Source organism: Camelus ferus, chromosome 19 (genome assembly GCF_009834535.1).
Source record: "Camelus ferus isolate YT-003-E chromosome 19, BCGSAC_Cfer_1.0, whole genome shotgun sequence".
In the NCBI taxonomy this organism is placed as follows: Eukaryota; Metazoa; Chordata; class Mammalia; order Artiodactyla; family Camelidae; genus Camelus; species Camelus ferus.
In genome coordinates this window covers 22446410-22473747 of record NC_045714.1, presented here as the reverse complement: position 1 = coordinate 22473747, position 27338 = coordinate 22446410, and the positions used below count along the sequence as shown (strand labels likewise).

The 27338-nt window shown below is 38.7% G+C and overlaps 1 protein-coding gene and 1 long non-coding RNA gene across 4 annotated transcripts in view; both read left to right on the top strand.

Moving 5' to 3' along the window:
- The window catches only part of MACROD2 (mono-ADP ribosylhydrolase 2), a 1866240-nt gene that overhangs the window by 913578 nt on the left and 925324 nt on the right, over window positions 1-27338 (top strand). The window lies entirely within an intron of this gene.
- On the top strand, window positions 1949-19286 carry LOC116657923. The gene is made up of 3 exons (XR_004313097.1): window positions 1949-2175; window positions 6561-6565; window positions 19272-19286. It is a non-coding gene; the product is annotated as an uncharacterized LOC116657923 (long non-coding RNA).

The following is a 27338-nucleotide window of genomic DNA, read 5'->3' as shown; positions in this document are numbered from 1 at the left end:
CCTGCCTGGGCGCTGCGCACAGAAGGACATGGTGGCTGTGGCTGAGCCCCACCTTTATTCTCGGGAGAAGTGCCAGTAATGGCAGGCAGGTCTGAGGAGACAAAGGCTACGGCGCCCCTCCCCCCAGGGCACACCATTCATTTTGCTTTGCCTTTTTTTTCACAATTTATGAGGGACTGAGGTTGTTCTGCTCAGTATCCCCTCCCAGCCATGGCACGCAGCACCCTGCAGTCCCCTGGCGCTGCCTCAGTGCAGCCGCCCCAGTCCGCTGCCCAGCTTGGCGGCCTGTCCTGGCCCCAGCTGCCAGCTCGCGTCTCGGGCTGGGTGTTGCGGGGACTCTTTGTGCCCGTTTAACTCAGTTCTGTCAGTCAAGGGGCGTTTGGGGCAGATCTGAGCCCTGGAGTCTCAGACTCCATCCTGCTGGCCTCTCCATTGGAGAGGGGAGACTCAGCAAACAAGCGCCAGTCATCCTATGCCGCTCCCTCCCCACGGGACCAGTCCGACACTGTTTTGCTTTTTCTTTTTCCCTTTTCTCCAACCAGATTTTTAGCATCTTTGTCTTTCAAAGAGGGCGATATTCTGTTGGAGTTCGGCAGGTGCTCTGGTTGGCTGAGTGGGTCCATAGATGTGAGTTTCGGTGTATTTGTGGGAGAGGGTGAGCTACAAGTGTCCTTCTACTCCACCATCTTGCTTCATCCCACAAAAATTTTATTGATGAAATTCAAAATATTAATAATTGAATACAATTTTTCTAAATATTAATTACAAAATAAGAAGAAAGTTCATTCTCTAATGAGAAGTGTGGAATTTTGGGGAGACAAGTCACATTTTATTTAATTGTAGTTCAAAGTTAGTGTTTCCTGGTCATCAAACTGATTGCAATACCTTGATTGATAATAACCATTTAAGAATGGCTCATAGGCCATACAGAAAGAGATGGCAGGCTGGATTCGACCTGCAGGCTGTAATTTTCTGACCCCTGCTCTAGAATCACATACAGATATTTATGTCTTATGGAATCTAGGAGAAATTCACTACTGTCTTCTCTCATCTTAAGGGAGGACCTGTCAAAAATATTTCCAGCAATGCACCCAGGGAAAAGGAGTATGACAAATAGTTTGGGCTCTAGAAGAGAAGAGAGTTTAGAAATTATACCCCAGTCACTACAATTTCTAAATTTCCTTAAGATCCATCTGAAAAATTGATGTGAATTTTGAAAATTGCTCCATATTATGTTTATATTTGTTTCCTGCACCCTGTGTCTTATTGTTATACTATCCCACAGCAGTGGGATACCATTACATACCCATAAATATGGCTAAAATCCAAAACACTGACAACACCAAATGCTGACAAGGATGTGGAGCAATGGAAACTCTCATTCATCGCTTAGAAAATGCAAAACTGCACAGCTACTTTGAAAGACAGTTTGGCAGCTTTTTTTCTTTTAAACAAAAGCTGAACATAGTATTACTGTAAAATCCAGCAGTCACATTCCTAAATATTTATACAAATTAATTGAAAACTCATGTCCATACAAATACCTGCACACGGTGTTTATTGCAGCTTTATTCATAATTAACAATCGGAAGCAATATCTTTCAGTGGATGAAGACATAAACTGTGGCACATCCATGAAATGGAAGCTTATTCAACATTAAAAAGAAATAAGCTCTCAATTCAGGAAAAGACACAGAGGAACATTAAGTGCATATTGCCGAGTGAAACAGTCCAGTCTGAAAATGCTACCTACTCTACAATTCCAACAATATGACGTTCTAGAAAAGGAAAAATTACAGAAAGAGTCACAAAGATCAGGGGTTGCCAGGGTTAGGCAGGGGAAAGGAGAGATAGGCAGTGCACAGGACATTTTTAGGGCAACACATTATTCTGTACGACACCATCATGGTGGATGTATACATTTGGCAAAGGTCAGAACTGTACAACCCAAGTGCACCCTAATGTAAACTGTGGCCTTTAGTTTATATTAATGTATCAATACTGGCTCATTAATTGTAACAAATGTTCAGCACTAATATGACATGTTAATAGCAAGAGAAATTATGCCAGGGTTGCAGTGGGAAGACTGGCATATGGGAACTCTGTGTACTTTCTGCTCAACTTTTCTGTAACCCCAAAACTGCTCTAAAAATAAAGTCTATTAATTAAAGAAAAGTATATACTTAAAGGCCCGTAAATCTGTTACTATATATGAAACCAAGCAAAGTTTTCAGGACTAACTGCTGCATTATATGATCCACCCTAAATTATTCCAGTAACGATTTTGTGGTGTTTATTTTATTTGTCACTAAACAATTATCTTGAATATGGATGGCCTTAGTAATTAGGAGACCATTATTAAGTATGTGTTGCTGTATACAACACTGGTTTTAATCTCTGTGTTACACCAACATGACAAACATTTTAGCTAAGCAACCTATAATTGCAGGGTTTCTACTAATGTAGACAACCACACATTAAATATCAATTCACAGTCTGAAGTATTTAGGATCTAACAGCAGAAAAGCTCCATTTCCAGGTTTTCTTTTCATTGTTTCCAGTATTTTTTGATGTTTTTGTTGGAGGTAGACTATTATCTTGTATCATTAAAGTTGGACAGAGCTTATTTTACGGAATTTTACTTTAGAGGGAATATTTGAAGAAGAATGTTCTATGCACTTTATGACTATATCTAAATGTGCCTGCATTCATGTGACAGTCTCGTTAATGCTTAATCTTAAGTCAGACATCCACAGCACAATTTCAGAGCATTCCTGCAGACACCGGTGATAGCTTCTAAAAAAGATAAGACAAGTTGGTCCTCCACAATGACAAGAAAGCAGGAATTAATCAGTCGTTTTTATGAGGCCCCTGGAGGATGTACACTGTCTCCAATGCTCAGGTCCGGCCTCTGTGCCCTCATGAATACTCAGGGTTTAGGATGCTGTGATTTGCTGAAGGTACACAAAGTGTTAAGAAGGTATCTCATCAGGAAGGAGCAGGAGGAGAAAAATAGGAAGAAGAAGAGGAAAGGGTAGAAGAAAGAGGACATTGTGATCTATAAAGCTAAATTTGACTAGTTTGAGTATATACTTAACTGGTGAAACTTAGGAATGATCTGTAGCATTGTCAAGTAGTGTTACCAAGTATACGAAGCATCATCACTGAAAACGTTTGTTAAAACACATGTGGGAGTTTTTCTGATGATAATCTGTGTTGTCTGTTATATTAGACTTTAAAATACATTTGTAATGTTTAGATACTCAGATTTTTCTCTAAATAAAGGAAAGATATAAAGTGAACTTCATGATTCTGCAACTTGTCTTGTGGTTTCCATAGATTACAGAGGACACCAAAATGCATTTCCACTATTTAACATGGGAATGGGAACGGAATATGGAACCAGTTTTAACAGATTTATCACTGTATATATTTTGTTGAAAAGCTATATTCGTGAATGGCTGGGTGAAACATCATTTGTGCACTTTCTTAAATCTTCTTGGGCCCAGTCCTTCTGCCACTGAAGTGGAGACCAGTGTGCAGGGCTTTGATCAGCTCCCCAAGGGTGCACCCCAACTGGCTTGTATCCGTATCTTACTTTGTACCTCAAGGGCTTCTCTTACCTCCATTATTGGGTACCCAGGAATCACTCAGTACTTGTAACCCAGAATAGACCAACTGAATAACTGGCAGAATTAATGCCTTTGGGGCTACCCTTGATCAGTGGGGCCAGGATTTGTTGCATAAATTCTCTCTTCTTCCATCCCCTGGATGCACAGTTCTGAGATACATTTCAGAAGACTCCTTAGAAGGCCCAGGGACTAAGCACTTGTCCCTCTTTGTAGTGGCCAGTCTAGAACACATCCTTGACCTGGTTTTTCCCTCCTTCCCTTGGTTACCACCTGTCACTTCCCAAATGAGCCACTGTTTTCCTTGACACTAGCTTTTCTTTTAAGGCAAGGCAGGCCAAGCCAGTGTGGTCAGTAGGCTCTCGCAACTTTTGGTCAAGCATGCCTAGTGTTGCCAGATTTGTGATTCTTCCAGACAAGCCATAAATCCAGAATTTTTGTGTGATCTAATTTTTAAATATTAGTGGTTTTTAAAAGCACTTTGCTGGACAAAATAAAACACACATGAAAACTAGATTTTTGCTCCTGGGTGCCGATTTTTGATCCCTGGGTCATTTGAATAGAAAAAAAAAAACAAAAACCCTATCAGAAATGTATTATTTTCTGGAATGAAAGGCATGGATTCCTCCCACGAGATTAGCCAGACTCTAAGTATCCTGAGGTCAGGGTGCCTGGCTGTCCCCTCCAGCACCATCCTCAGTGTCCTGGATGGGGCCAGACAAACACATTGTGTTGGATGCTGGTGTTCAGTGTCAGACTAAGATGGTTTCCTCGTCTTTGCTTCAGAAGCTGCAGCTTTGGGCCTCATCAGGGGCTTGGCCAGACCCTGAGACATGAGCCAACAGGGCACAGAGCACACTCGTATTTACCTACTCCCTCACCAGTCCTCAGGGTCTCTTGACACACCAGTCAGTAGCTCTATACTATAATTTCTGATAATTCAAGGAACCCAAATTGCTGAATTCTCTGTTACCGATTTCTGTAGAGCAGGGTTTCTCAGCCTTCACTCTATGGACATTCATTAGCCTGGGGGTCTGTCCTGTTTATCATAAGATGCTCAGCAGCGTCTTTGGCCTCTGCCCACCAGATGCCAGTAGCACTTCCCAATCAGAACTGTTCCAGATGTTACCAAATGTGCCTCCCCAGAGCGGGAAGGCAAAACCTCCCTCTCACCCAGCCCTCTGAGAGGCTCTACCTATAGAGAAGTGCACAGGATGAGAAGCAAAAGAGAGAAAACTTGGATTGTGAGGATATGTTCTGCAATGCACCCATCTGTTGTGATGTTTTTGTATGTTTGTATGTTTCTCTAATATAGTGAATTAAGTCTCTTAAGAGTCAAGTAGAGATTAAAAGTGTTCAATTTAAATACTATTAGGTAGCTAATAAAAGACTTTTTAACTTCAAAGTTTCATTGGGATAGACCAGTAATTCCCAAAAAATCTTCCAAGGGGGACTTTAATTGGTGTTCTGAGAAACGGAAGCTTCCATGTTCTTCTCCTTCTGAATGTGCATAGGGATTTTAAAGGTCTTTGAACATCAGTGGTTGAAAAGAAAATTACCATTAAGGTTAAACAAAGTTTTTTTAAGGAGAGATTTTTTTTTTCTTTTCTTACTAGTATCCATCCAAAGCATTTTGCCTTTTACTAGTTTGGAAAGTCCATGAATAGAGTATATACACTTCCTCAAAATGTAAGGATTTCTAACTATTACCATAGACTCCCATATCAATTTAACATTATGTTACTGGAGCTATATTTATTCGGGACCTAAATAGAATTTTATTTAAGGATAATTTTGTTTGTTTGTAAATGATGGAATAACGTTTTTGACTGCCTTCTCCTCTTCAATGGCCATGATTAGACTTAGGGTCATACTCAACTCATGTGATTGTCTTAATCAATTCTCTGAATCTTAATCAATGGCTCATTTGCCTACCTTTCAATGTCCTTCTGAGAATTTTTGTATTTATCTTATTATTTTTAAGTATACCTGGGGAACTCTGCCAATTGCTGCAGGAGCTGTGGAGGTATCAGTAAGAGAGGATCATCTAGCAGAGCTGCAGGGAGCCTAGCCAGGAAGTAGACGGTGCCAATGCAAGTTCAGAGCCAAGCTCATCAGCTTGGCTGGAGACAGCCTGGCCTAGACAGGCTGATATCTAAGTGGGGCGTGGGCTCAGGGTAAAGTGCAGCCCAGAGAGCTAGAGAGAATGTTCTCCTGCAAGCCCATCTTCACACGATAATAACAAAACTTAATTAAAAATCACTGGTATTTTCTCTGTTTGTTTCCTCGGCAGAAAACTCAAATACCATCCTGTCTGCTTCAAAATTGAACACCTGGCAACCCTAATGATTTGGCTTGCACAGTGATTTATGTTGTTTGGCAGATTCAGAAATGTGGAGACAGCGAGGGTTGGGGTGGGGATAGCCCAGAAATATTCAGGTGAAAACAAACCTTTTCTTTCCTTTTTTATATTTTTCATTGGATGGAAAAATATTTCACAGGAAAAGGAAAGATTTTTTTCACCTCTTATTCCATTTTATTTCAGGCCTGTTCATCTCCCTCTCTCTTTTTAAATTGTATTTCTACTTCATGACTTAAATGCTAATTTCCATAGCTATAAATCTGCCCTTTTGTACTCCCTGTCCCTTTTGGATTTGATCTTGGTGTTCTTCTCTTAGGGCTCTGTCCTGACCCTGAAACACAGCCACCGTGGTTCATTTACTAGGGTGATATAAGAGTATGGGGTCTGGGGCCAGGTGGCTCTGAATCACAGCTGTGCCACTTCTCCATTGTGTAGAAAAGAAACTGAACCTGTTTCTGCCTTCATTTACTCAGACATTAAATGGATGATGGATGATGATAATAATATCTATCTTTTAAATTTTTTGTTGTGAGAGTAAATAGGTTCATTTTCATTATTATGGGTTCCAGTGCAAGTGTACAGATGGAGGCCTGCATATTCTAGCTAACAATTTCAGAATTATAAATTACCCTAATGAACTGGTGAATGAACTGTATTCTGTCCACCTACCTTGACAAAGATACCTTTAAATCGAGAGGTCTGCATTCAAATTTTAGAATTCTCAGTGTCCTTAGAGTTCCTTGTTGGAATATGGTGTCTGGGGGGAACTGGTCCTCACTGTTTGGCCTACCCACCTTTCCTCCAAAGGCCAGCTCTTTTTCACAGTACAAGGACCTCTCAGTCATGCACTCATACTATATCCACATCTCCAACAAAGAGCAGGCATTTCTTTATACTAACAATAAAATATCAGAGAAGGAAAGTAAAGAAACAATCCCTTTTAAAATTGCATCCAGAAAAATAAAATACTTAGAAATAAATCTGACCAAGGAAAAGAAAGACTTGTACATGGAGAACTACAAAACATTGATTAAGGAAATTAAAGATGACTTAAAGAAATGGAAAGCTATCCCATGTTCTTGAATTGGAAGAATTAATACTGTTAAAATGGCCATATTACCCAAAGCAACGTACAGATTTAATGTGATCCCTATCAAATTACCCAGGACATATTTCATAGAACTAGAACAAATAATCCTAAAATTTATTTGGAATCACAAAACACCCAGAATTGCCAAAGCAATACTGAGGAAAAAGAATGAAGCTGGAGGAATGACCCTCCCAGACTTCAGATAATACTACAGGGCTACAGTAATCAAAACAGCATAGTATTGATACAAAAATAGGTATATGGATCAATGAAACAGAGTAGAGAGCCCAGAAATAAACCTACAAACTTTTGGTAAATTAATCTTTGACAAAGGAGGTAAGAACGTACAATGTAGTAAAGACAGTCTCTTCAGAAAATGGTGTTGGATTAACTGGACAGTTGCATGTAAATCAACAATGTTAGAATACTCTCTTATGCCATACACAGAAGTAAACTCAAAATGGCTAAACATTTAAACAGAAGATAAGATAATATAAACCTCTAAGAAGAAAATATAGGCAAAACATTATCCAGCATAATCTTAGCAGTGTTCTCCTGGGGCAGTCTACCCAGGCATTAAAAATAAAAGCAAAAACAAATAAATGGAACCTAATTAAACTTATAAACTTTTGCACAGCAAAGGAAACCATAAGCAAAACAAAATGACAACCTACAGAAGAGGAGAACATATTTGCAAAAGACAAGACTGACAAGGGCTTAATTTCCAGAATATATAAACAGCTCATACAACTTAATAATAATTAAAAAAAAAAAGCCAAGTCTAAAAATCAGCAGAAGACCTAAACAAGCAATTCTCCAGTGAGGACATGCAAATGACTGATAGGCACATGAAAAAATGCTCAATATCACTAATTATCAGAGAAACAGAAATCAAAACTACAATGAGTTAACACCTCACACCAGTCAGAATGGCCATGATTCAAAAGTCCACAAATGATAAATGCTGGAGACACTATGGAGAAAAGGGAACCCTCCTACACTGTTGGTGGTAATGCAGTTTGGTAAAGCTGTATGAAAAACAGTACGGAGATCTCTCAAAAAACTAAAAATAGACTTACCTTATGGCCCAGCATATATCCTGGGGAATACATCCAGAGGGAACCTTAATTCAAAAAGATACATGTGCCCCAATGTTCATAGCAGCACTATTTACAATAGCCAAGACAGGGAAACAACCTAAATGTTCATCGATAGATGACTGAATAAAGAAGTTATGGTATATTCATACAATTGAATACTGTTCAGCCATAAAAAATAATAAATAATGTCATTTGCAACAATATGGGTGGACCTGGAGATTGTCATACTAAATGAAGTAAGCCAGAAAGAGAAAGAAAAATGCCACATGGTATCACTTTTAAGTGGAATCTAAAAAAAAAAAAAAAGGAACTTATTTACAAAACAGAAAGAGAGTCACAGACACAGAAAGACATAGAAAACAAATTTATGGTTACAGGGCAGGAGAAGGGGTTGGGAAGGGATAAATTAGGGTTTGATATTTGCAGATACTAACTAATGTATATAAAATAGATAAATAAGAAGTTTTTACTATATAGCACAGGGAACTATATTCAGTATCTTGTAACTTACAGTGAAAAAGAATATGAAAATGGATATATGTATGTTCATGTATGACTGAAGCATTATGCTGTATACCAGAAAAACAAAACAGAACAAAAAAAGCATACAGAGCCATTCCTGAAACCTAGAGATGTGCACACTGAGGGGTAGATATCTGAGAAGACCCTGGAAGTAGACTCAAAGCTGTTTGCACAGAGAATTCTGGACCTAAGAACCCAGAGTATGGTCCCAGGGCTGGACATGGGGCATGAACCTGCAGGCAAATCAGGCCAACTCACCAGGACTTGGTGAATCATGTTGCTGGAAGCCAAGAGGTCTCTGAGAGACTCAAACAGCATGAAGTATCCAGAGTGGCCGTCAGAGCTGCTCACATTTGCTGGATAACTAGTCAATTTTTGGCCTTCCCTCTACCTGGAAGTTCACACTTTAAAAGTATACCTTCAGTAGCTACTGAGGAAAACAGTTGAGTGTTCCCTCCAGAAGTTAAACATAGAATTGCCTTATGACTGAGCAATTTCACTCCTAGGTAAATACCCAAACGTATCGAAAGCAGAGACTCCCACAGATACTTGTACACCAGTGTTCACAGCAGCATTATTCACAATAATGAAAAGGTGGAAATAATCTGAATGTCCATTGACAGATGAATGAATAAATAAAATGCGGCATAAACACAATGAAACATCATCCAACCTTAAATAGGAATGAAATTCTGATACATGCTAAACATTGATGAAGCTAGAAAATATTATGCTCAATGAAATGTCAGACACAAAAGGACAAACATTGTACGGTTCCCTTTACATGGATTACGTAGAATAGGTTAAGTTCAGAGAGACAGAAAGTAGAATAGAGGTTTCCAGGGGCTGAGGGAAGAGGGGAATGAAGAATTACTGGTTAATGGTTACGGAGTTTCCGTTTGATATGATGAAAACATCTTGGAAGTAGATGGTGGTGATGGTTGTACAATTATGTGAATCTATTCAGTGCCCCTGAATTGTACAGTTAAATGATTAAAATGGTTCATTTTATATTTTGTAAATTTTGCCACCAAAAAAAAAAAAAATTATGCCTTCACGCAAAAACAAGTGTTCCCTCATGCAAAGGATGGGGAATGAGAACTGTCTCTTACTCTCTGTTCAGCTGTTGAACTTTTAGCTGCTCTGCACTATCTCATTCTCGTCCCTTCGCTGCACCAGGTCGCTGGGTATGGAGAGGAATGAACACTAGGAAAAAAGGGTAATTCTGAAGAACCCTGCCAAATGTTCCTCTTGCCAATTTCCTGGTCTATACTTTGTTCATTCTATCTGCCTGTGGTGTAGCTGTTTGCTCTTTCTGTTTAAAACACTTGAGGTAACCTTGGAAATTAGTTCTAGGACGTAAACTGAAATGAGGTGGTCTTCATGCATAATGGAGGTGGCGATGGTTTTTGCTTCTGATAAAATAACTTGAGATTAGCAAAACACATACACTGTAACCCTATGACTTGCAAAATCTGTAGCTTGAGAATCATCATTCATCCTTTTTGTCTTCCCAGACACTAATGGAAATTAAAATAAACAAACTTGTCCACATTAGGAGAAGAGCTCCTCTACAGTGACACGTTTCACGTTAATTGTAATATGAATAAAATAACCCCCGTGTTTTTAAACGGGTTGTCCATTAAGGGTTCTGCAGACACAAGGGGGTACTACAGCTAAAGGGTGGATAGGCTGTTGTTTAACCAACGTTTCATTAATGAATGAGAGTTCAAATGGCAAATGATAGTCTAACAACATCATTCTATATTTGCAAAGATTAAACAAGACTCTTGTTTCCCCGGTTTGGAGGTTTGCAAACTAAATCTGGCACAAAATGTACAGGAAGATAAACTCGAGAGGAACGTAGCCTGTCACAGAGATTGATGGGGCTGGTTTGCACCCAACAGTGTTTGAAAATGTAGATATCCTTAAATAAATGATGCTGAGTGAGCCTTGCCAGCCTAGGGAATTAAGAAGACATTATTACATTTTGCAGAAGCAGTACAGATCTCTGCTACCAAACGTGATGGCTGTAATTCTGTATGCTTTGCATAAGACCTCACAATGCATTTGCTCTGTAAGAGTGAGAGTCTTAGCATCTTTAGAAATAATGAGGTTCCTGAGTGTTACAAGGTGAGGAACATCATTGTCCATGCTGTGTTCCTGGAGGTGTAACTGCAAAATCAGCATGATCGCTTTCTGGAACACTTGAGGAATCCACCCCCACAGGCCTTTGCTTTCCTCCCCTGGCCTCCCCCAGCTTATACAGGGCTCTGAAGAGGAACTCAACCTATAGTGGATACCATTAGAGTGATTTAAATGATAAAATACCAAATTTGGAAGTGACATTAACAAGACAGGAAATTATTCTCAAATGGATGTAAGTTGTGAATTTTTTTTTTTTTTTGGTCAAAATCCACAAGTTATAGCATTCGTTTTGCTTGTCCATGTATAAGGTTTAAAAAAAACATGAATATCCACATCCACAGGCAGATAATTTATGAAAACGTGATGTTTTGTAACCTGCCTTTTTCACCTACAGAAATCACTGATATCTTTTGATGTTAATAAAATATTTTTATAGTATCTTTAGCAGTCACAAAGAATGCTCTGCTCTGAACGTACTTCAAATCATTGTTGGACATTTAAGCAGCTCTTCACATGTGTATACATGGTGCTAAGGAGGCCAGTCATGGTAGCTAGGCTTTGTTATATGAGCCTAATTGTTTAATTAAGGCACATGTCTTGAAGTAGAATTGCTGGATTAATGTTTCAATAAAATTTTATGTCTTTTGATATGTAGTCACACTCCTATCAGCGGGATCCAAGAAGCCCATTTTTTCACTCTTGTTACTGTTGAATATTGTCATTTAAACAAGTAAAATCGATGTCAATTTGTTAGCAAAAATGACATCATGTGATTATTTTAATTTTAACTTCTTTGGTAATTTGTGAAGGCTTATCTGACTTTTATATATCTTCTCAGAAGAATTTCCCATTCTAATTAGTGTTTATATTTACTTATTGATTTATGTCTTTTATTTAGTAAAGACATTAATCAGTTAACTCAAATGTATTGCAAACACTTTATTCTCAGTTTTCTGTTCCTTTTGTGTATGATTTTTCCCCTTTGGCTTATAAAAATGAGATTTTTAAAATGTAGTCAATTTTTTTATAGTTTCTATTTTCTGTAGTGCTGTGATTTGTAAACCATCTCCTGACCCTATTCTTGTCTAGCATGGTTCTATTTTTTGCTTTTGTATCTTTGGTCCCTCTTTTGGTATACCTTATGATGGAGGAAATTTTTTTCCCTCAAATTATTAGCTAATTTTACTAGAGTATATATTCATATTCTGATCCATTGGTCTGTCTGTTATTTATATAACACTATTAGCCAATTTAATTATCTAATTTCCCCAAAGAAACCTAGAACCTCTCTGTCAAGTCTCCCCATGCCCCACCCCCACCAAAGAAATTCAGTTGGAATTAGATTAAATTCATGTATTGAAGAGAATTTACATTTAATATTGACTTTTCCCATATAAAAACATGGCTTTATTTCTCTATTCAAATCTTTCTTTTTTGTGTGTATGTCCTCCTTAAAGTTTTATAGTTTTCTTCATATGTGTCCTGTGCATTTTTAAAAAAAATTAGTCTTTGGTATTTTGTAATTTTGTTGTCTTGTTAATGGAATTATTTTTCTCATCATATAGGAGAGTTACTAATTTTTAAAGAAATATAGAATAGGTGTGAATTAATTTTTTAAAATATAGAGTAGGTATGAATCTGCAGTCAAACTGAGACATGCAAGAAACATCCTTATTTCTTTATTTTCTTTAAACCAAATTCGGTCTCCCCTCAAGTCTGCCACCCACTTCCCCGTCCCTCTGCACTGTCAGGAAAATCAATCCATCCCAGTTCTAGTGGAACGTGCTGTCCCTCACCAAGGTCACTGAGACACTTGATAACCAGAAAATGAGGCATGTCTTAATTCTATCACAGAGGCTGCTGAGATCATCAGTGTCACATGCTCATGGCCCCAGGAAGAATAGGGCATTTCTGTGTGCTCATGTCAGGGGGCCATGGGGCCTTTAAGTAGGCTGAGAGATCCTGTTCCAAAGGCTGATCTGTTTCAACGATTTTTCTCACCTCCCTGGGGCCCCACCAGGGGATCCTAAATCTGCAGACACTTGCTCCTCGTGGCTATTTTTCTCTCCTGCACTCTCAGCCTTGCTCCCCCTTTTCTTCCAACCATAATTATTTTTTAGGATATCAGATTTCTGTGAAAACAAAACCCAGACAGGCCAGCTGTCTGCAGGCAAGCTTCTTGTTTCAGTGCAGCAATACTCAAGTCTAAGGCAAGGGAAATGGAGAGTTACTTGGTCCGCTCTGGCAGCACAGAGGAGAGGATGAGTGAGAAATGGAAGGAAAATGAAGCACAAATAAATAGTTCAATTAATTTTCTTGACCTATGTGTATGAGTGTTATGTGTATTTATAATTAGTCAACTTACCCATATCATATTTGTTCTAATGGATTCATTTTCTCTTTCATTAGATTTGCTTTTCAAAAATGATGCTGGGAATAATATATTTTCCTTTCATATTCAAATATGAGCTGTCTTCTTAGATCAGGATTATCTCTGGAAAGATGACTAGTAAGTCTTCATTGATAATGCTTTCATATAACTGTAGATTCTAGTTGGCTGTGATGAACATCTACTTTGTCTACTCCAGTGATTCTCAAAGTGGGTCCCCAGATTAGCACCATCAGCCCACCAGCGAACATGTTAGACATGCAAATTATTGGGCTCTACTCCAGACCTTCTGAATCAGAAACCCTGGGATGGGACCCAGCAACCTGTACTTTAACAGGTCCTACAAGTGTATCTGATACACACTAAAGTTTGAAAATCACTGGTCTATCTAATAATCAGGCCCCGTCTAGCTCATGGGTTCTGTGCCCATGGTGATTTAGGGATAAGTTTATCTCAACAATACACTAAAGTCAGTGTTTAACTGCACGAAAGGGCCATGTCACCATTTTGTACCCAAAATTGTATCTTTGGAGAAGCATCTTGTTATTGACAAGTAATTCCAGAAAAGTGAAAATTAATCAACATGAACTATACCAAAATTGCAAGCATCAAAAACCCGAAAACTTCTCTTTTTCACTAATTATAAATATCGAAGTTTTTTCCTTCCTTACATGTTGTTTGCCCTCTGAAGCTTTGTGACCTTTCACTGCTTTTTAGTGCTAGAAATAACATCTTTATATTGTTTAATCCAAGTCAATTGATGCTTTGGGAAATTAACTTGATTTTAAGGGTTTTCCCCCAAGAGGGATATGAGGGACATGGATGATTTCAGTGGATATTAGTGAAAGATCCTCAAAAGCCATTCTTTCCTCAGATTGTTTTCTTGAAACATTGCTGGGGGTAAAAAGAATGTGGAGAATTAATGCAGGGTTTTTATTTGGCATTTTTAAATGAAGTTGCTCATCCAGAAAGATGACACTGTTTACACCCTTTGTAAATCAGTTCTTTAGGACGATACTTTGGCCAAGATTGTCATATGCAAAACTTTAATATGTTTTTTTATCCAGTGTATTGAGGACAGAATCTAAAAGAGAAGACAAGAAAGGAAGGATTTTTCCTCTTGCGATCACTTTCTCCTTCCTTGATACTATACCTATCCCTTTATTTTTAACTGTTTAAAAAAATTTTTTGGAGCCATATTTGATGCCAACCTAGGCTGCAAATTTTGTCCTTACCGTGTATTAATCATATGGTCATCTGGTAGTTAGTTTCCTCAACCGTAAAACGGGAATGGCAATCCCTACACCACATGATTATCAACAGCAATGAATGAGACAACGTATGTAAATGCTTAGAATATTTGCCACCTAGTAGTAGCCTATTATTAAGACATAAGAAATAATTTTATGTCACCTCCCAATCATTTACAAATTCTCTGGAGAGACTGGAAACAGAAATATTAAGATTTCCAACCACATTTATACCTCTGAATAATTTTCACCCCCAGCTAGATTCTGTATGTGATTGACTTCTATTTCCCACCATTTCAAGAAAAGAATATGTAGCAAAATCTTACTTATAAAACTATAAGTGAGTCTTCTGGTTGTAAATGAGGCTTTATTTACAGTCTGAGGGTATCTTCTGACTTACTCATCCAGGGATTCTTTCCAAACATTCTTTGAGGTTAGCAGTGTATTTCTCTTGTGTTCTACTTCTGATCTCTGCTATTGGTTGTGGCCAAGGAAACTGTAAAATATGAGGTAAACTTAATAGGAGCTTCATGCATGTGAATAACCAGAAGCCACTTGTCCATGTATGTGAGTCTACTATGGTGAGGTGAAGAGCTGTGACCAGTAAACCCCAGCAGTTCCAGACCACATTTCATTTGTTATTTAGGATCTGGGTTCAATGCAGTGGAACCAGCACATTCCTCATAAGGACAAGCTCAGGCTTGGCCAAGCTGGAGGCCAGTGATGGTCCCTAGGTGGCTGGTCTGAAGACACCTTTTGATACAGCTTGGGTGGAGGAAGGCAAGAGATTTACGGATGCCATCTTGTGTGAGTGAATCAGGTTTGGTAGAGGTCAGAAAATGTGATACTGTAGAGTAGAGCTCCATTCATTGCCACCTGCATGTGATCTGATCACACATATATGCAGGTAAAGAGCACCAAGTATTAATTAGGTCAACAAATCATCTAGAGTGTAGTGAAGGCAAGCCACTGAACAAACCACAGTGCTGGGATCCAGAGGGGTGGAGGAGCATGGCGAAGAATGTGCCAGACGACTCAGCAGAAGGCCACCCCCGGGCTCGCTAAGGGTAGGCGAGAGGACAGAACTGAAAGAGGAATTAGCTGGAGATGGTGAATATTTACATCTGTTACCCCATATCAGGCTTTACTTCTGCTGTCACCTTTTCTTTCCAAATCTAGGAGCAATTTTTCAATATAAGAATGACGTTATCTGCATCTAGTTGTTGTAAAGTTCTGGATGCCCTCAAAGGTTCCAGAGAGTTAGATGCCTCAGAGTCCTTGTTAATACTGTGTAGTGGCATTTGTTAGCCTAAGGTTTGTATAGGGGCCTTTTTGGATGTGAAGCATTGTTCATATATCAGTGGGGGGGGGGCAGTCCAGTTTGCTGGGAACCCTGCTGAGGTGTGGTTCTCTCAAAGTTTACCAGTGCCCCAGTGCAGCCCTCCTCAACGGTACATTTGGCCAGGTCCATTTCTTCCCTTTACTCCCCCAACATAGCTTATATCACAGTGACAGTGGTTTAATCTGTTGCTTTACTTTGTCATCACTCCCCACCCTGTATCCTGAAGTTGTAGCCTTTAGCCAGGGATTTGGAAGGACCATACTTCTCCTGGTGGGTTTGCACTGAAGTGGGCTACTCAAGAGACCGATGAGGCATGTCTGTAGGGGGCTCTTCTCTCAAGTTACACCCCCCACCATCAGTTGCTGTTTCCTTTACCTGTTCAGGTTGCCAACTCCCCATGTATAATTTTCATCTGTGGGTTGAAAATAATGTTTCTCTGACCCCATCAGAACATTGACCAGCAGATGATTTATTTTCTTTATTGCTGAGCAACATCTTAGGTATGTTTGATTTGTGTGTGTGTGTGTGCGTGTGTGTGTGTGTATGCTGAACCATCATAATTTCTCATATTTTTAATATATTTAAGTAACTCTAGGGTCTTGGCTTTTAACATTCTCATCCAGTTATGAAGTTCAGGTCTTGAGCTGAACTGTGTGTTTATGACTGTTACTCAGCTTTTTGGGTAGAGCTTGCATCTGCCAGGAGTAATGTTTAAAGTAGATGAAATGTTTCATTTTTAATTCTCCTGGAATTCCCTTTTTTGGTGGAAAATTTTGCAGTTCATCAGATTTACTGGTATGGTTTGTCATATGCATTCTTGACACTATGACTGGATTTATATTTGAGCTCTGGTATGGATTCACTTTGGTGAATTGCGTGATTTTAAGAATTGGATCCTGATAGTTGGTGACCTTCATTTGAGGAAGAACAAGCCAAGAAATGGGAGCTTCCTTCAATTCTGTAATGCTAGAACCAGAAAGGACATGATAGACATATAGAACAAATTTTTGTTATAACAGTTCCCAGTGATTGGTGAGCATCACTTGGTGAGAGTAATTTTCTCAATGATATTAACATCTTCTCAGTTTTGAGCAAAACTTTCATTGTCCACTTTTGGCTACATTTCCAACTTCAGACAAATACCTACCTCTAGATTTTTTTTAGATGATATGACTTCTAGATTTTACATGATTTTTCTTCTTTTTGCATATTTGTACCCTTCTTGTCATAGAATACTTAATTTCTCTATAGTCATTTCATTGAGTTTTAACATTGAAACATTATAGTTCATTGTTAAATACAACAAAATGTTATAATTTAACATGGAATCCCATAGGCTGAGACAGATACAAAAATTTTCACAAAATAGAAAAACCTGTGGTACAGAGCCATGTCTCAGTAGGATTCCAGGAAGCTGCCGAGTTTGAAGCAATTCAGGGACAAAAGGGTTGGTGGGAGGATTTCAGAAAAGTTTGGAGACTCAAATCAAGAGTAATAGACACTTAGTCCCTGGTCTTAGTCTCCACTGGTGAAAGAAAAATTTAAAAAAAAAAAAAAAAAAGGAAGTGTTTCTGCTTCCTCAGGGTATAAATTACTCCATGACAAATAGAAAGTGAAATTCTGTCAGTTATTTTCATAACCTATCTTACAGAGAATTTGCTGACCTGTGAAAAAGAGGGAACATACAGAAGAAATGCATAAATTCCAACAGTTTCCAAAGTGCCCAACCAAAGCAGGAAAATGACTAACCTCATTCTGTAAAAAGCAAAACTCAATTTGTTTGGAAGAACCAGTTATGTAAAAGTAATAATGTTTCCTCATTTATGGGATGCTCATTCATTCCCAGTATTCCCTGACCCAATCACCCATAGAATCATCCTACAACAGAATGGGTCCTTAGCATTCGGCCTGACCCCTGTTTATGAGTACTGGGGACAAATAGGGAGAAAGCATCTCATTCTAGGTCCCACAGTGAATTATAGCCCCTCCAGAGCCAGAGTCTACATCATCTTGGGCAGTCATCCTTCACCCACAAACCTCTGCCTGAGGTTAGCGATGAACTAGGAAAATCCTTGTCTCAGCGCCTGAAATCCCATCAGTGGAAGCTCAGCAAGGCAATGGCTACTTAGAAGAGAAGCAGGAGATCTTGGTGATCAGCTCTACTTACATCTCTCCAACAGGATGGCACAGCTGGTGGACCGGAAGCCTAGATTATGCCTTGCAAATCTAAAGGCAGACCTTACAGAAAGGAGCTAGGGAATATGGATGAGCAGTGACCTCTTTATTTTTCTACAGTATTATTTTTTTTTGAGGTTCTGATTTCTGTGGGTGTAGCACATAACTTTGAGTTCGGTTGTCTGAGCATTCCTTTTCCCTTCCCTGGGTTCTATCAGTGTTCCTGGAAGCTGGTGTTGAGTCAGGGGATGGGTAGGAGGAGGACTGGCCTGTTCCTTGGTCCTAGGCCTACCTTGACGTGTTTCTCATTTCATTCTACATGACCCCTCAGGTCTAGCAAATCTCACTGCTGCTTCAGTGCCTTGCTGAGGGCACAGAAAGCCTCTAGGGCTCTATCTGCCTAGGACTAGGGCGTGGCCTGAGTTTGGTCTACAGACACGTTTCATTTAGCCCATAAAGTTTTAAGACTCTGGAAGTGTTAGTTGGATAATCTAGTCTTCTGGTGTCTCTTGAAAAATTAGAAATATGTTGACTCATTGTCTGCATTCTTGCATGAGTTCCCCCTGTGCAGCTGGCTGGTGCTGTCCCAGTTGGACGGGACATGGGCTCTCCAGTTCTGCTGGGTCCTTGCACTCCCTGGTGGGTTGCACTTGGATCCCTCCATCCACTTGAGTTTCCCCATTGAGCCTCAACCCAGCACACCCACATTTTCCTCGGGCTTGTCTCTTCCTGAATAGCTCCTTTGACAAGACTGGTTCAGGCCTCTCCACTCCAAGGTTTATAGACCTTCCTTCACTCATCACCTCTTCTCTTCCCTCTTTCCCCAACTAAAAGGAAGCTCTGTGGTCTGGGGATGCGAGAGGGGAGCTCTGTTTCTTCCACTCAACTTCTCTCAAACACTTTGTCTGTGTGCTCAATTATGGGCAAGCCACTTAAGTATGCTCTAAATCTTGGTGCCCTAGGAGTGTAAGTTTTTGTTTGTTTGTTTTTTATTAAAGTACAGTCAGTTTATAATGTTGTATCACTTTTTGGTGGACAGCATAATGTTTTAGTCACACATATGCATATATATATTCCTTTTCATATTCTTTTTCATTATAGGTTGCTATAAGATATTGAATATAGTTCCCTGTGCTATACAGAAGAAACGCATTGTTTATTTTATATATAGTAATTAGTATCTGCAAATCTCAAAATCCCAATTTATCCCTTCCCACTCCCTTTACCCACTGGTAACCATAAGTTTGTTTTCTATGTCTGTAAGTCTATTTCTGTTTTATAAATTAGTTCATTTTTGTATTTTTTTTCCAACTCCACATGTAAGTGATATCATATGGCATTTTTCTCTCTCTTTCTGGCTTACTTCACTTAGAATGACGAAATCCAAGTCCATCCATGTTGCTGCAAATGGCATTATTTTATTCTTTTTTATGGCTGAGTAGTATTCCATTATATAAATATACCACAACTTCTTTATCCAGTCATCTGTTGATGGACACTTCGGTTACTTTCATGCCTTGGCTATTGTATATTGTGCTGCTGTGAACATTGGGGTATCTTTTTGAATTAGTTTTCTCTGGGTATATGCCCAGGAGTGGGATTGCTGGGTCAAATGATAAGTCTATTTTTAGTTTTTTGAGGACTCAGGAGCGTGTGTTTTTGAAACTCACAATCTCATCATCAAGATTATTTAGTCCATTTTCTGTAGTAACATGCACTTCTGAGTCAGCGAGGACTCACTGCTGGATGACTTCCATTGGCTTCAAAGCCACACGTCACCTCCTTCCCTTCTCTCTGCCCATGGAAATGATTTCTGTGGACTGTCTCAATGGGCTTCCGTCCCTTCTGGTTTCCTGTTGGGTTTGGTTGTTGGGTAGCACCGCCAGGAAGTCTGAGGAAGGGAGGAGAATAAAGGTGAAGGATTGGTCTTTCGTCTCTGCCTCCGCATCCCAGAACTGCTCCTCTTCTTCCTACTCTCTGACCCATGGATAGTGGCAGGGCCATCTTCCTGGCCTGAGGGAAAGGCACTGGCCCCAGTGGTTGCCTAAACCCTCCTCCATCTTTGTAAATAGTCTCTCAGGTAACCACTTTCCAATGACTCAATTTGAAAACGCCATCTGTTTCCTGTCGGGACTCCAATGCATATAACATTCCATGAAGTTGTTTATCCATAGGCATATTCAATAATATTTATGCATATTTTAAGTTTCATCTAAAATTAAATCAGTGTTAAAATCCATCATCTGAACCATGAAGCAGTATAAGAATTTCCTACAAAACAGAATCATTTATGGCTCAAAAACCATCAACAGTAACTGGATTGAAGCTTTTAAACGCCTCCATCATAACCTTTGAACACATGAGGAATTCCCAGCGCACCAGTTTCTAAAAGAACCTAATAATATTTAAGCTGACACAGAATGGAAAAAAAAATAGGGGTCATTTAAGGTCTCTGACAACTGAGGAAGTTTTATCAATAACAAGTTTATCATGGTCTTTGTGCCCTGAGTGCATGCCAGCAGGTGACTGGAGACCTTAATCAGAACAGCTCCACTCAGTTAAATTTTTAGTACTCTTCTAACAAGGTCTGAGGTTCAGGCCTCAGCCTGGGGATCCTAGGTACCCCGTAAAACAGGGCACCTTTCCCACCTCTGTCAGAGTGCCCTGACCTTGTTTATCTTTTTCTCCCCTTAAGTCCACTCATCTATGACTGTGGAAAGTGGCATCTAAGCTAGTGGCCTCTGTAGAAAAAGAGAAGTGAAGGGGCCACTGGCATATATTTGATACCTCGGGGAGAAACAGTGTTTACATGCATTTCCATGTGCTGCTCAGAACACATTAGGTCCAGAGTGTCAAATGAAACCTGGCTTTCTTCTTTGGTTTGCTTCTTAAATAATAAATCATGCTCTGATTGATCCATTCATAAGTCATATATGTGCAGGTGTCCATATATGTGGAATATTCAGTTGTATCCAAGCAAAGAAAGATCGCCACTACCTCCAGATTTGTTTTGTTTGTTTGTTTGTTTGTTTTTAACAAAACTGCTTCAAACCCGTTGGATCCTTCTAACGTTCCCTTGGTTGATTTCTCTGCAGGCCATTTTTTCCCCCTTGCTGATAACACAGCACAATTTTGGAGTGTCTACCAAAATAGCTGTGAAAAATGATCTTACTAGAACTGAAGGAACTTCGTTATATTGAAGCACTCTTTTGAAAAATATTCTAAAACATGAAAAATGGCCATCAGAACAGGAGGGCAAGATTTCTGAGAGTCCTCTCTGCTCTGTGCCCTCTCTTCTTCCATTAGCTCTGCCCCTCCTCATCTGGGCAAGTGGGCAGCAGCACATTTGATGATTCCAGCCCTTCCCTGTCCTTGGTGTCCTCTGCTCAGTGCCCTTTCTTCGGGAGATTATCTTTCCCCTTGAGACTTCAACTACTCAATTTAAATGAATTATACATTTGAACATCTTCCACCTTTATCTCTTCTGTTTCATATGGTTTTAATATTTTAGCCTTCTCAAACTCCTAGAACAAGGTAGGATAATGCTGCATGAAGCAAAGATTAAAAAGCCAATACAAAAAATTCAAATGAGATGATTTGTAGTAAGAGACGACCTATTTATGGGTAATTTAAAAACGTATCTCTGAACCTTCCCCCAAGAATGACTTCTAAAACTGTAGATACAACTCATGCTCTGTCTTTAGCACAAGTTCTATGAAAAGAGTTGGTCCTGAGAAACCATTTCAAGCCCAAGTCCTTCCAACATCTCTGATTCAATGTGACCAAGATCAAACTCAAAGGAGACTTCCTCCAACCAGCAGGGAAAAGCAAAAACCGTTTAGATTGTCTGTTTCTGTCTGTGATATGCTGACTCCCAGCAAACAAGCGTCACATCTGTGTATGTGTGTGCATGTCTGGATGTGCATACACACGCATGCTCATGTGTGTTGGGAAGGGAGTTAGTCTTTTTTGTATTGACCTTTGCATTTCTCTCTCTAACTGCCCACATCCACTCAGTTTCCAAATCCTGGATTCTTCCTTTGAAATGACTCTTAATGTCACTCTTCTCCAATCCAGTTTTTTTTTTTGTTTTGTTTTTTTTTTTTTTGGCTCCTGTTATCCCAGGCCACTGTCCTCTCACTCTAGATTACCATAATACATGTCCAGCTAGTCTCCTCATCTCCTTTCCCTACCTGGATTGCAAATTACTCAATTTTGGGTCTTATACCTCATAACTTTCTCATGTTGGCATACACTTCCTTTCTGAAATGAACTTTATGAATCTGGACTTTTGGTCCTACTATTCTTAAAATTTTGTCCACTGTACTTCAGTTACTTGAACCTGATTAACAGCTGCTCTGACATTCCCTAAAGAAGAACATCTTTCTGCATGTGTCTTTGATAACTCACTGCTGTCATTGTTGCCCTTGGCTTGGAAAGCACATTGTTTATCCGTGTGTTTTATTCATGATTATCTGGCAGCCCAAGCATGGTATTTAAGGTAATTGATGTCTCCTATTTATTAAGGGATGTTACATCATCATTATTCAGAAAATTTGCTACTGAACTGACATCTGATTAAGGATACATGATTGAGCTTAGGAGCCTGTGAATATTTGGAGATACTTGTTTATGGTACGTACCGTGCAGTGTGGTAAGCTGTCTGTAAGCTGCAGCTAGCTTTCTCCTCTGTTAATATTCTGTACTTGATGTGGCTAAGTGGGCACTGAGATGCTCAACTTCAGTGTTTCCTCTTATCAACTCAAGGACAAAGCACTTAGTGGCTACAATAATCTGATGAAATGTAAGTGAGAAAAGAAGAAGCAAGACAGGACACTTTTATACAGTTATATGAGATAAATGAGTATGATACGCAGACTCATTTCTCTAAATATTTTTAACTCATTTGTAACAGAATATTTTTAAATGAAAGTGTTATTCTAAATATGAGGCCTTCAGAGATTTGTGTAGTTATATTGATTTATTATGAGAGACATGGAGTTAGAGACTTTGAGGTATTAATCATTAACCTTAGTGATTATTCTATCTCCCCACCTCCAATTCTGGGTGCCATATGGCAAGACTGCATTTACTGGAGCTCTTGTGATTAGATAAAGTACATGACAGTTTTGGCCAATGAATTGTGAATAGAAGTTGCCAAGGCTTTCATGGCAATGCAAGACCTGTCCTTCGCTGTGATGACGAGCAATTATCTAGATACTGGCTGCTCTATTTTACTGGCTCACAGAATGAGGAACAGAACTATAGCCAACCATCACTATATATGTAATGTGAGGAAGAAAAAAAAAACAACTTTGTGGTTTGAAGCCACTGATATGGGAGTAGTGTTTGTCACCACCTCAAAACCTAGCCTCTCCTGACAGATACACTTGATAGGATTCTTTACATTTCCCTGGTGACACGACTTTATGTAGGTTGATGAATCCTCTCATTTTTTTCACTTATGTAAAAAAAAAAATGAGTGTATTATCAAACTTCCTACCTCATAGGGTTATTAAAAAGACCAGATTAGAAAATGATGCCTGTGACTGAGTAAAGAAGATGTGGTATATATACATAATGGAATATTATTCAGTCATTAAAAAGAATAAAATAATGCCATTTGCAGCAACATGGATGGACTGTGGATATTGTCAGTCTAAGTGAAATAAGCCAGAAAGAGAAGAGAAAAATACCATATGATATCACTTATATGTGGAACCTAAAAAAAGGACACAAATGAACTTATCTACAAAACAGAAACAGACTCATAAACATAGAGAACAAACTTACTGTTACCAGATGGTAAAGGGGTGGGAATGGATAAATCGGGAGTTTGAAATTTGCACTTCTTGGGGTGTGTTGGAAATGTTAGCTATCTTGATTGTTGTGATGGTTTCATAGGTGTATACATCTATCAAAATTCATCAAATTGTACCTCTAAAATATGTGCAGTTTATTATACTACAATAAAGGTGTTTAAAAAAAAAAAGAAAAGAATGTCTGTGAAAATGCTATATAAATAAAGTGATATACATATATATAAGATATTATTTTTAAATGGTAGTCATTTTGGGGGCTTAAAACTGTTCTTGATTTTAAAGGAAATATATGCTGATGGTAAATCTAAACAGTAAAGAGGGGTAAAAATGTTAGCAAAAATCATTCCAATACTCCCCCATCACCCACATTCCCAATCCCAGAGGTGTCTACTGTTAAAAGTTTCTTGTGAATAAGCATAAAAGCCTATTTTTATGCATAACATTTTTCAACTTTTTTTGTCACTTAATATATCTTGAATGATTTCCTCATTTTTTTCTTTTTAATGGTTTCATAATACTCTGCTGGGTAAATGAGCCATGCTCTATATAATTTGTCAATCAAGATTTTTGTATTTGAAAAAATGAATATACCCCTTACCATTTAACACAACTTCAATTTTTTTTATGTACAAAAGAAAGAAAGTATTACAGGACTGATATAATAGCATATGCTGCTGTCATGTGGAGTAAAGTGAAAACGAAATAGTTGTAATGCTTATGACCTGGGATGGCAAACACCAGTGCCTTTAGAGATAAGGGAGATAAATGAATAAAATCAGAGATGTAGGCTTTTTTATAAGATATTTGGAGCAGGGAGAAGGAAGTGAGGGAAGGAGGAGGGAGAGAGAGAAGAAGAGAAAAGAGAGAGAATTATGACACTAGGAAAGCACATGCCTCTCTAAAGGCAGCAGCTGGACTGAACAGAAGCCCACACCTCTCATCATCAGTTCCATCCCAGTATTGGCAAATGAGATTTTCAAGAGAGTTAAGAAATCCATATATAATATACATTTGATTTTGGTAAGTGTATGTGTGTGTATATGTATGTATGGGTATGTGTGTATATATATATCTTTTCAAATTTTTAATCGAAACTTTTTAAAGTCAGAAACTTTATTTTTAATACATAAGCCAAATATAATAAATTTGTTGGGGGAGCAACTAGGTATAGTCAAGGAATAGCTTGTCACCTCTTAAGGTAGAAAGTACAATAGAGACACAGAGCTGGAACGTACCTTAAAGAACGTAACTGTCTATTATGACCTTGTCTACATGATGCAGGGTGTTTCATACCATGGAAACCTTCTTGCCTCTAGTTATGTTTTTTAAAACCACACAAGCAATCAACCACAGAAACCCTTGAAGAATGCCCTTTAAGTGTCCTATTATTTCTACCTCTGTCCTGTGCTCTAGAGCACTGGGAATCATATGAAAGGGGCTTGGAATGACTGTCTTTGACCTGCCATTTACTCCCTGCTTCCATATCAGGATCAAAAATGGAGCTGTGCCCATTAATTTGGAGGCAACTTGACTTCTATATGGCACTGACTAAAAAGCACCCTTAATACCATGTTAGTTTAAAAAGCAAATATTTTATTAAAGTATTTTGAACACCCCACAATTTGTTTCCATATTTTTTTTCTAAATGGATTAGTTGTTCAGTGTAAATTTTGATCAATTCAATCATTGCACAGTTTTGAAAATAGTGAAATCGTGGCTCTGTAGTGTGTTTTGAAGCCTAGGTTGCTTTCATTAGTAAAAGTAATCACATATCTCAGAGGAATGGGAGGCATTTGAAAGTAAAACCAAATCCATCCATCTTGTGAGGTTGCATGCATACTTATTTATAAATTATAATGAAGACAACTCTTTATTGACTCAAAGTGTGGTCATGATTTGGAATTTTTTTTAATGAGATGATTCTGTTATGGAATGTAAAATTATGGTTAAACAGAGTTTGTTCCCTTTTGTTCAGATGCTGAGAAAACTGTTCATTTTTTTAAATGTCAGAATACCTCTTTCTTTCCAAACTTGGTAATTTTCAGAAGTCTAATAATAACTGAAATCTGATTTAAACACCTGCCAAGAGGACCCACGTTTCTGTCTGATTTAACTAATGTAACTATTAGACTTAATCTGTTTAGTTGGGAAAAAATTAGTTTGTGACCACAAATGCCTGTCTGCATTAATTATGTCCAAATGAACAGAGTAATTTTTAAAACTTATTTTTGCTATCAGTTTTTGTTTGCTTGGTTATATTTTTCCCCATCTGCTTCAGAGCCTAAAGGATGATGTGTGTGTGTGTGTTTGTGTGTGTGTGTGTGTGTGTGTACATACTCGCTTACTATTTTGTGTGTTTTAGAATTGATCAAGGAATAACTCAGTGAAAACTAAATCAGGGTTACAGGACAGAATTAAAATATTTTAAATGGTTATAATGTGAACTAAATGATAATACTGAAAGAAATTTTGAAGTGGAGTATGTAACTGATACAAGAGCAAAGAGGGATTTACATGTATAATTGAAATGTAAAATCATGACAAAGAAGAAGAGAAATAATAATATAACTTTCAAATATCAAGAGAAAGAGGTAGGACTGAGATGAGGATGATAAAAAATGAGTTTTTATTAATTTTTTTTTGGATGGGAGCCAAGATAAGTCAAGAGTCAGAAGCCTGAGTCCATCAGAGAGGGTTATTTGGTTACCTGAAGAACCTCAGACGGAAACCACTGAAGGTGATTGCCTCTGGGGAAGGAAATAGAATTGATGATGGGGTGTATAAGTGTGAGACTTGTGTTTCATTTCAAGACCTACCATACCTTTTATTTTTTAACATGTGTTTGCACCAGCTTGATGCAGTTCTATCAATAATAACAATAAATAACATAGCCATAACCAAGCTTTAAAAATGCCATATGACTTTATTGATGTAAATTTTCCCCACATGATAAGGTATATGTGCATGTGGTATGTCAGTCTGATTCCATTCGTTTTATTTCAGGGATGTGGAGTCTTCTCTACAAATTCTTTCTCTTTTAGAAAGTATTTACAGGAAAAGCAAGTATAAAGTAAACATTTTTCTCTGGTTATCAAGTCTGAAACCCGTCACTGGATGGGCTGCTCCCCTCTCTGTGGTCATCACAATAATTCAGAGAAGCAGACATATCTGGCTTAGTGGGTTATTATGGTCAAATGAGTCAGCCAGGCTGCACCTTAAGGGTCGGCCAGTTTCTCAAAGGCCATGCGTGACCTACTCAGGGCGCCTCTCCCACAGGGAACTAGTAATCCTTTCCCACGATGACGCCAACCATATTCCATTATCCATGTTTGCATACCTTGTGCTGTGGGGCACACTTGAGCTCAGTTAGGCCATGGCATTCTGGAGTGGAGGCAGGTGTACCTAGAATGGAGGTGTCTGGGGGTGACTAGGTCATGTGCATGTCCATTGACTACCATTCCCTGCTCATCCTGTCCACTCCCTCTCTCCTCCTGAAGTCTTTCTTCCAT